Consider the following 10367-nt stretch of genomic DNA (forward strand, 5'->3'; position numbering starts at 1 on the left):
GAGTTTCTGATTATATCATCATAGGCTTATCTTCAATCTGAAGGCCCACTTTTATATTGGGCCCAGTTACGTTTATGATTCTCAATATTAGAACCCTTCGGAGACATGATGTTAGGAGGATATTAGGATATCACCAGATCAGGAAGATGAACTGATTCACCGGAGATTGTGGCCTGGTAACATAAATAACAACGAAGAAAGCCAGCTCGTTCGTTGTACCGGTTCTTAACCAGACACTGCCAGTCTCCCAGCATGGTTATACCAAGATCGGTTTACTTATCAATTGGTGATTTTCTTTGGTCGCACCGGTACGGTCAACTACGAAAGTTGTACGTTGAGTAGACCGCCGAAATTAGGTAGGTTTTTGTCGCCAAGTAGGTAGGTTTCATATTAATTCATGATGCTTGAAAATCTTTTATTGTACCAAAAAAATCTTCATACGGAAGCATATCATAGGTTTAATTGTCAATGATGTGTGATTTGCTTTTAAATTATACATAATTCATGCCATACTATAAGGCTTATAGTAATAGCATGCATGCATATATCATATTTTGGTTCGCGTATACTAAAAACAATATTTAAGATCTCTAAACTTAAAATGTCAAAAGATATGGCAATGCCGAAGGATAAGATTATTCGATAGACAATCACATGGGCTATCTTTTAATCGATTCATGATTAACTAGGGACAGTATTGCATGGATTGCGATTACTATCCCTAATGATTCAACAACCGGATATATACATGGAATTAATTAACAAGTGTACTTGAAATTTATAAGAAGATATGTTAAATAGCTGTTAGTGTATCACTCTAACTAGTTGATATAGTATAATAGTACTATGTAGTATTGAACTCAAAACTATTATTCGTATGCTTTGTTCGAGTTCAAGAAAGATTACAAAAAAAATTCTTTAACGATAAAGTTCCGCTTCTAAAAGAAAAGAAGATGTTCCGCTTACGATAAAAATTTACAGTAGAGTACGTATGGAAATATATTAAAAAAGATCGCAAATCTCAAGATATATCCTCAAAATATGCATTACTTAATCGAACCATTAGTGGTTTTTATAGACTATTGTGATCCAATAAAATACTGTATTTAGTATTGAAATCAAGTAATATATATTAGTCTCGAATCTCGATACTTTGGTTAAAAACGTGGAAATTAAGAAATTATAAATATTTCATTTTAAGCAATCAAAATACTGCAGAGTATACTGAGGTATTTTAAATAAATATACATTTATATTGAATTTGAAATATATAGATCATAAAAATTCTAAATATCTTACATAATAGAACATTAAGATTGTTATTTATCAATTATATAGTATATTATCCAGTAAATGTTAATATCTGATTTTTCATTATACTTGGTACGACTAAAAATATCCTTTTGGTAATTTTCTCTAATCTATAAAAATTATAAGGATCCCGCATTCTTCTAGTTCTAGTACTGCAGGTTTTCCACTACTCAAAACAAAAGCAATTATTATTTTATTTATTTTACTTTTTATTTTATTTTAGTTAAGACTATAGTTTACTTATATTTTTGTAGTCTTAGTCTACTCTTCATTTACTTTCTCCATGTTACTCCTCTAGTTCACTTGGTAGACCGTAGATCCATGATTCGGCTCAAGCAATTCTTACCATAAAGTAGGGCTGGACATTTGTAAAAGGATACTATCCATTTGGGTTTTGGTTTTTTGGATTTTGAAAAATGATCCCAATCGGGTATTACAAATGAACTAAGACGGGTTCGAGTCGGATCCGGTGGGTTCAGATAACCAAAGTAACCAAACTTCTCCATTCAACTCGGGTATTTTATATCTAAACTACTCAAACTTATCCAAAATAACTTAAAAACTACAAAATACTCAGTTTATGTTGTTTGAATTGTTTTTTTTATCTGAAATTAACCATGAATATAAACTTATTTGAGTATTTTTTATCCAAAACATCTATTTCATCTGCAAATAATAACTAATATATTTGGTTTATAATTTTAATTTAGATATTAATGCTATTATAAATATAATTTAAAAATAATACTTTATATAAATATTTATATGTTTGGATATTTTCGGATACATGTTCGGTTCTCGGTGTGGATCGGATTTGGTTTTGGTTTTTTGGGTTTTGAAAAATGGTCTCATTCAGATATTTAGACAGGGATCTAACCAGATCAGGTATCCTTTTTTTCAGATCGGTTCAGGTAAATATTCCGGGTATGATATTATGTCCAGCCCTACATAAAGTCCTAAATAGCTCGTGCTACAAACTTGATTGGGAGATAAAACCATGTAGGAAATATATTGTCCCACTTTATTTTCAGAATAAATTGTAGTAAACTAAAATCAAGCAGAACCACATTTCATCAAAAAGGAAAGAAAAATCAAGCTGAGCCGATTTTTCTTTTAAAACGAACATTTTTTTTTGTTTTTTTTGTAATAAGGAAACCTAATATAATTTCAATTAGTTTTTTTTGACAAAAAATTCAATCAGTTTCAATATCTTAAACGTAAAGATATGTTTTATTGAAAACCTAAATTCAATCAGTTCAAAAAAAAAACTAAATTAAAATCCAAACGCTTCCAAGAGTGGGCATACCTGACTATTTTATATAGACGATCAAAAGCATTTAAGTTGTACAGTAGTTTCTAAATTTACAAAAACAAAATCATGATTTATTTTAAGCAAAAAGGAGTCATGATTTAGTACCAAAAATCGCATTTTTTTTTAAAGTCTCATTAGAACTAAGATATGACCACCACGCGATTCTCGAGTTGTATAATTATTTCTTACCCTAATATCCCGCAAGAATCTCAACTTTTATGCGTCACACGTGTTCACGTGTATAACACAAAATCATATATGTTCACACTTACATATTTAGTTGCATAATATCATGCTCGACCGGTTGTTGGAGAGCTAGTAGGTATAAACTTATACTTATCTTGATCTATAGGGTTATTAAAATGATTGTCAATATTCGTCAAAAGAAAGTAAATTAATAATTCAGCAAGTTTGTTGACCAAAAATACAGTTGCCCAAAAGTAAAATCTAATGTACAGAAATTATGAGTTCCAAAATCCATATATTTCAACCATTTTAAATTAATTTTATAAAGACAATTCTAGGGAAAACCTCTAATTAGTCTGATGGAATCAAATGTTTGGAAAAGGCACACGTCAGACTCGAATACAAGCTCTCGTTCACTACGTAATACCATCGCTAGCTTTACTAAGACGACATATCAAAATTATATGTGACCTAATCATGAACGTCTTGATTATGTCGTCGGATAGATCTGATTCTATGTCGACCAGAGGCCCATTGTCTTTTCTTAATATTATTGGTTAGTGTTGTAGTTCTAGGTTATTTGCTTTAATATTTAGGCTGTAGATATTTTGACTATGATTTTAACTTTAAATCGTTGTGCCTTATTTTTAAAGATATCAAAACACACATAAAAGTTTTATAAAAACTGATTTCCAGATCTATTATATTTCATTTTCTATTTTTTTTTGTTCTAGATACATATTTAAAAACTAGAGCAAATTAGTTCAATATACTAAAAAAAGTGGGATACCATAGAATAGGGAGAAAATGGTAATGATGAGAAGAGAAAAATTAGGGGGAAATAAAATATGGAGTGCAAATAGGGTAGATTTTGTGTGTATCCAGTACAAATTCTCTAAAAACTAAATCATGATTGTTTCATAAAAGTGTTTAAAATATAAAAATGGTTGTCTAAAGTTCCTACAACACTTTCCAATCAATTTATAGTACGGAATTTTGTGGATACATTTATTTAGTGCGTCATAAAAGATAACACTCACTCCGTTTTCGAAAGTAAAATTTTCTAGATTTTCTTATTATATCACAAAGATATATTTTTTGTATTTTTAAGGTATTTTGTATACTTTTGGGAAAATATTAATTACAATTATGTGAATTGATTAAATTTAATTGATGGAGAGTAATTGACAAGTGTATAGAAAAATAAATAATAAATTAAATTGTAAACATTTATTATATTTTTAATAAACGTTAAATCTATAGAAAATTTTATTTTCGGGAATGAGTAATATTACATATTTTTATCAAAGATAGGAATAAGATACTCAAAGTATTTACCCAAAATTCATAAACATCCGAAGTTAATATATCTGATTGCCCTATAATGCGCTCCATTGTAATCCATAATGTCCTTTTATTTTAACAATATAATTTATGCCGTATCAAGTTCGTGTCGGATTTATAAATCGTAGAAAATATGTATTTTCTTGGAATATATTTTAAATCATAACCATAAAACGTTTCTTGGTACAAAGAGGAAACCTTAGATTGTTTCTTGTTGTCGTTTTCTGCATCTCTCATTCGACTATTTAATTAACAATAAACAATATCTTGATCCTAATGTTTTCGTCGTTCGTGAACCGTCGGACGCTAAATTTCAGCTCTTTCACCTTTGATAACTTATAGTATTATTTAATTCTCTCTAGGAAAATACCTGTGTAATCCGATGCAGACAATTTAAGTACACTTTTACATTTGATCAAAAATTAAATATGTTAACAATCAGGTAAGCGTCATGATGAGCACTATAACGTTTTTTTCGAAACTAAATATATGAGCACTATAACTTAACACCGATTACAAACAACAATCAAGCTGTAAAAATCCTAACAGTTGTTCATATGGTCGCCACTATATTTATACAGTACGTATAAACAAACACCATAATAGACACTGCTCTTATAGAGAATAATACTCTGATCATCATATTAGACGTGAGAGATACAACATATATAGTCTATACAAGGGATACTAGGTTAATACTAATGACACTAAGGTCCTTTCTATATATAGCACTCTTATACGCCCCCTCAAGTAGGAGGTACACTTGTAACTCCGAGCTTGCTAATGAGTTGTTGAAACTTCGGAGTTGGAAGGGCCTTCGTAAGCGGGTCAGCCAGTTGATCATGAGTGGAGACATGAGCAACGCGAAGTGTTCCAGCTTGGACGTTATCACGAATGAAGTGAAAATCCAGTGCCAAATGCTTCATACGGGAGTGAAAGATTGGATTGGCCGAGAGGTGAGTTGCGCCAATATTATCACAGTAAATCACCGGAGAGGATGGAAGTTGGACGCCAAGTTCGGTGAGTAGGGAAGTGACCCAGCGAACTTCAGACGCAGCGTTAGCAACGGCGCGGTACTCGGCTTCAGTAGACGATCGAGCCACTCCTTTTTGTTTCCTAGACGACCACGAGATAGGACTGCCTCCAAGATATATGATATAGGCATTTGTGGAGAGAAAATCTTCCGCATCTCCCGCCCAGTCGGCGTCAGAGAAACCATGCAAAGTTAGCGGAGTTCCTCGTCGAAGAAGAATGCCATGAGCCTGTGTACCGACGAGATAGCGCAAGACTCGCTTCGCTGCGCTCCAATGTAAGTCGGTTGGTTGGTGCATGAATTGGGAGAGACGGTTCACAGCGAAAGCAATGTCAGGTCGTGTAAAAGCTAAGTACTGAAGACTCCCGATAGTAGTGCGATATTCACGAGCATCAGCGAGGCGGGTGCCAGAGTTCAATGTAAGCTTAGGGTTCGGAGACATTGGTGTGGAGACTGGTTTCGATGAGAGCATCTTGGTCTTCTGGAGGAGATCTTTCGTATACTTTTCTTGACGCAGATGCAGACCTTTGGAGCTCCTGGAGAACTCGACGCCCAAGAAATACTTGCTCTCCCCGAGATCCTTAATGGAGAAACGCGTCTGGAGTGTTGATATGAGGCCGTCAATAAGGTTTCTGTTGCTGCCTGTGATTAACATATCATCAACATAAACGAGTACATAGAGGATAGCGTTTCCTGTGGATTTGATGAACAGCGAAGTATCAGCAACAGAGTTGACAAAACCAAGTGTGAGAAGGTACGTCCGAAGCTCTTGGTACCAGGCCCGCGGTGCCTGGCGAAGACCATATAGAGCTTTCTTAAGCCGACACACATAAGTGGGACGATCACGATCCACAAACCCGGGAGGTTGTTTGACATAAACTTCATCTGTTAGACGACCTTGAAGGAACGCATTATTCACATCAATCTGTCGAATGTTCCAGTCATGGTTGACCGCTAGCTGAAGCACCGATCGAACCGTCGTGGATTTAATAACAGGACTGAACGTGTCAGTGAAGTCCCTGCCTTGCTGTTGGTTGAAGCCGCGAGCAACCAGTCGCGCTTTGTACCTAGCAAGAGAGCCATCAGGATTATATTTAAGAGTAAATATCCACTTACAGCCAACCACATTTTGATAAGCTTCAGGTGGAACAAGCTCATGTGTGCCATTGCGAATCTGAGCATTGATTTCCTCGACCATAGCATTTCGCCAGTTGGGATCCCTCAGCGCCTCAGCCACTGTCTTTGGGATTGTAGGTTTGGTTTTTGAAGTGGTGTAGGAAAATTTCTGGTTTGGTTTTGTGATGTTGTTCTTTCCTCGGGTGCGCATTGGGTGGTTGTTTGGAGGTGGGTTTATTGTTGGTTGAGAGGGTGCTGGAGATGTATTTGAGGTTGGTTGAGTGGGAAAATTCACCGGAGATGGGGTTGCAGTAGCAACAGGAGGACGAGGTGGCGCTGAGGTCGAAGCAATCGGAGGTTGTTGGCGTGGCTCTGCTTGCGGTAGTGGTGATGCTGGCGTCGGCAGATGAAGGACCGCAGGCGGTGGTCCTGGCGTAGGAGCAGAGACGAGTGTACGAGTAGGGACAACAGTGGTAGGGTAGTAAGCTGGACATGGTTCTGGTTGATCGTCCTGAGCAGGAGACTGTGAGGTTAGAGTCTTGAATGGAAAAATAGACTCATCGAAGACTACATGGCGCGACACATAGACACGGCCAGTAGACTTCTCCAGACACAGATAGGCACTCTGAGATAGTGAATATCCGACAAATACACAAGCCGCTGATCTAGCATCCAGTTTATGATTTGTGTAAGGTCGTAACCATGGATAGCTAGCACACCCGAACAGTCGAAGCTTCAAATAATTTGGATCTTGGCCAAAAAGCTTCCGATAGGGAGACTCATTCTGAATGACAGCTGTGGGCATGCGATTGATCAGGTATACTGCTGTAGTGAACGCATAACTCCAATATGACTTGGGCATGGATGATTGACTGAGCAGTGTAAGGCCAGTCTCAACCACATGGCGGTGCTTCCTCTCAGAAATCCCGTTGTGTTCAGGAGTGTGCGGAGGTGAGGTTAGATGCGCGATGCCATGTTCTGCGAGGTAGGAGCGTAGGGCAATAAACTCACCACCATTATCTGAGAACAGCGTTGTTATCTTCTGCTTGAAAGCATTTTCGACCAACGGCTTGAATTTGATGAAAACGTCTTTGACTGCAGATTTTTGTTTGAGCGGATAGATCCACGTATACCGTGTATAATGATCAACCAAAACCAGATAGTATTTGAAATTATCAACCGAGAGAACCGGTGATGTCCAGACATCAGAATAGATGATTTGGAGAGGATAAGTAGAGGAGATAGTATTTGTGTAAAAAGGTTGTTTATGGCTTTTATTGATAAGGCAATCAGAACAAGACAAAGTTTGATGCAAAGAGTTTGAAATGGGTAAAGAAAATTGAGAAACAACAGATTTTAAAATAGGTAAAGATGGATGGCCAAGTCTTGAGTGCCAAGAATTGATATCGGTTTTTGGTGTGGGTGAGGCGAAAAGGATGGTGGGGTTTTGTGGGTTCACTGGCCACTCGTACAACTCGTTTCTAGTCCTGCCTTGGAGCAATCTGACCCCCGTTCTGAGATCCTTCACCTGAAAAGAAGCAGGAAAGAATTCCACCGACACTTGGTTAGCATTGCACATTCTATACACTGATATCAAATTCTTCTTAATATTTGGAACGTAAAGAACATCTTTCAGTGCTAGAGTACGAGTAGGAGTGGAGAGAAAAGAAGAACCAGTATTGGCGATTTGCAGGCCAGTACCATCCGCAATGGTCACATCTTCCCCACCCGTATAAGGCTGGTGCAGCGCGAGGTTGTTAAGGTCGGACGTAATATGGTGCGTGGCACCACTGTCGAGTAGCCAGCCATTTGGATCGTACGGTGAAGCAACCATGTTGGCGCGAGGCTGCCATGGTGCATACTGACGTGGCTGAGGGTAGTAGTTGTTAGCCGGTTGCTGGAGTTGAGGACAAGTTCGGGCGCTATGACCATGAACACTGCAGATTTGACAACGTCCTTGATAAGGGCGAGGCGCATAGCGGTTCGGACGCGGTGCGTAGTGTGATTGGCTTTGCGTCTGTTGGTTCCCACGGTAAGCACCTCTGTTCTGGTTATTCTTGTAGTTGTTGCCCTTGTTATTACCACGAAAACCAGCTACATTTGCGGTGACAGGAGTTGGTGTCGCCGGAGCAGTGAGGGAGGATTGAAGTTTAGCCTCAAAGTTGATGAGCTTCTCATGGACCTCAGGTATTGAAGGGGACGTATCACGCCCTTCGAGTTGATCAGCTACCGTTTTGTAATCTTCAGGAAGTCCTTCCAGAATCGCCTCCAGTTGATCTTCCTGATCCATGGCCTTGCCCAACAGCGCAAGCTGGTCGAAACGGGTAGTTAAGCCCTGAATATACTCATCTATCGTCTTGGTACCTTTGGACCAGTGTTTGATTTGCTGCCGGAGTTGTTGGATATGGCCTCTGGAAGGCTTTGCATACGTAGCCGTCAGAAGCTCCCAGATCTCAGCAGTGGTAGACGCCTTCGAGAGGAGAGGCTGGATTGGTGGAGTAATGGCGCCCAAGAGTGCACTGTATAACAGTTTATCTTGACGCTTCCACAACACATATGCTGTGTTATCACTAACAACATCGTCAACGGTTAGTGTAGGTGGAGGGACGACAACAGATCCATCGAGAAACCCGGCTAGATCGTATCCGTCGAGGAGGGCGTGCACCTGGCGACTCCACATGATGAAGTTGGAGGCGGTAAGTTTGGTGACATTCGTCATATTCACGTTCAACAGAACGGGTGTATCGGAGACATTGATCGTCTCAGCAGAGGTGGCCGGTGAAGCGAGAGACATGGTGAGATCAGAGAGGATTTAGAAAAGAAAAGGTGGCGGCTCTGTGGAAAAAAATTTTTTTTTTTTTTTTTTTTCTTAGGTCTTAGATATCGATTAGCTCTGATACCATTTAGAGAATAATACTCTGATCATCATATTAGACGTGAGAGATACAACATATATAGTCTATACAAGGGATACTAGGTTAATACTAATGACACTAAGGTCCTTTCTATATATAGCACTCTTATAGCTCTCACACACAAAAATGTGAATGTCATTTTCATTTAAGACTTTCGAACAACCAAGGGAATTTATGTTCATATTAAAGAGCCTATAGCACTGGCTAGTCGCTCAATATAATAAAGAGAATATGTGCGTATAAGATTTGGGTTTACACACATGATTCATATCTGATGTATTAGTTTTAATAAAAATTTAGAACGAAAAAGCATGTACACACTAACACACACATAATATACAGCCAATGGTTGTACATACTCTATCGCGTTTACATTAATATTCCAACGTGTAGAAATTACAACTTAATAACTACTCTTTTATTTACCCTATATGTTTCGTTGGTGGCTTCTAAAGACTATCATGCACACATTACAAAATATTAACAAACTATATATACAATTCTAGAAGCAAAATATATTCATCATAAGCTTAGTTAAAAAAAACAAACATAAATTCATCTTTTTAACAAACTATATTTTAGAAGAAGAAAAAGTATTTTCTAATAGATGCAGTTACTGTAACTTATAATTACGACACACCTGAATAGAATCATACAATATTAATTACATCAAATGCTCTATGCTCTAATGAGTGAAAAAGTCTTAGAGAATTAACATTGCTAGGAAAAAACTTCTTTCAGCTTAAAAGGAAAAATATCACGAGCAATCACGAAAGTTTTTTTTTTTGTGGTAAAAGCAATCACGAAAGTTCCAGTCGATTTTTTTTTAAAAAGTATCAATGGATTCATATTCGTTGGTCAACTAATCACCACGATTATTATGATTTCTTTAATATTTTGAAGCAATTTTTCTTCTTCTGAAATTGACTTGTCAAATACTCCAGATAATAATAATACTAATTATTATTATTCAATATTATTAATAAACAAAATAACAACAATGTACGAGTAGGTCTTTCTAAAAAAATGTACGAGTAGGAGCTTCGTGTAAAGTGTCCGTGTGCTCATCTGTCGAAGCTGCTAAAAGACTCACTTGTCCGCGTTTGTGAACCATCAGTCAACGCAATTTGACCTTCCAATCAAAATCGTC

Source organism: Brassica rapa, chromosome A08, assembly GCF_000309985.2.
Source record: "Brassica rapa cultivar Chiifu-401-42 chromosome A08, CAAS_Brap_v3.01, whole genome shotgun sequence".
Classification (NCBI taxonomy): Eukaryota; Viridiplantae; Streptophyta; class Magnoliopsida; order Brassicales; family Brassicaceae; genus Brassica; species Brassica rapa.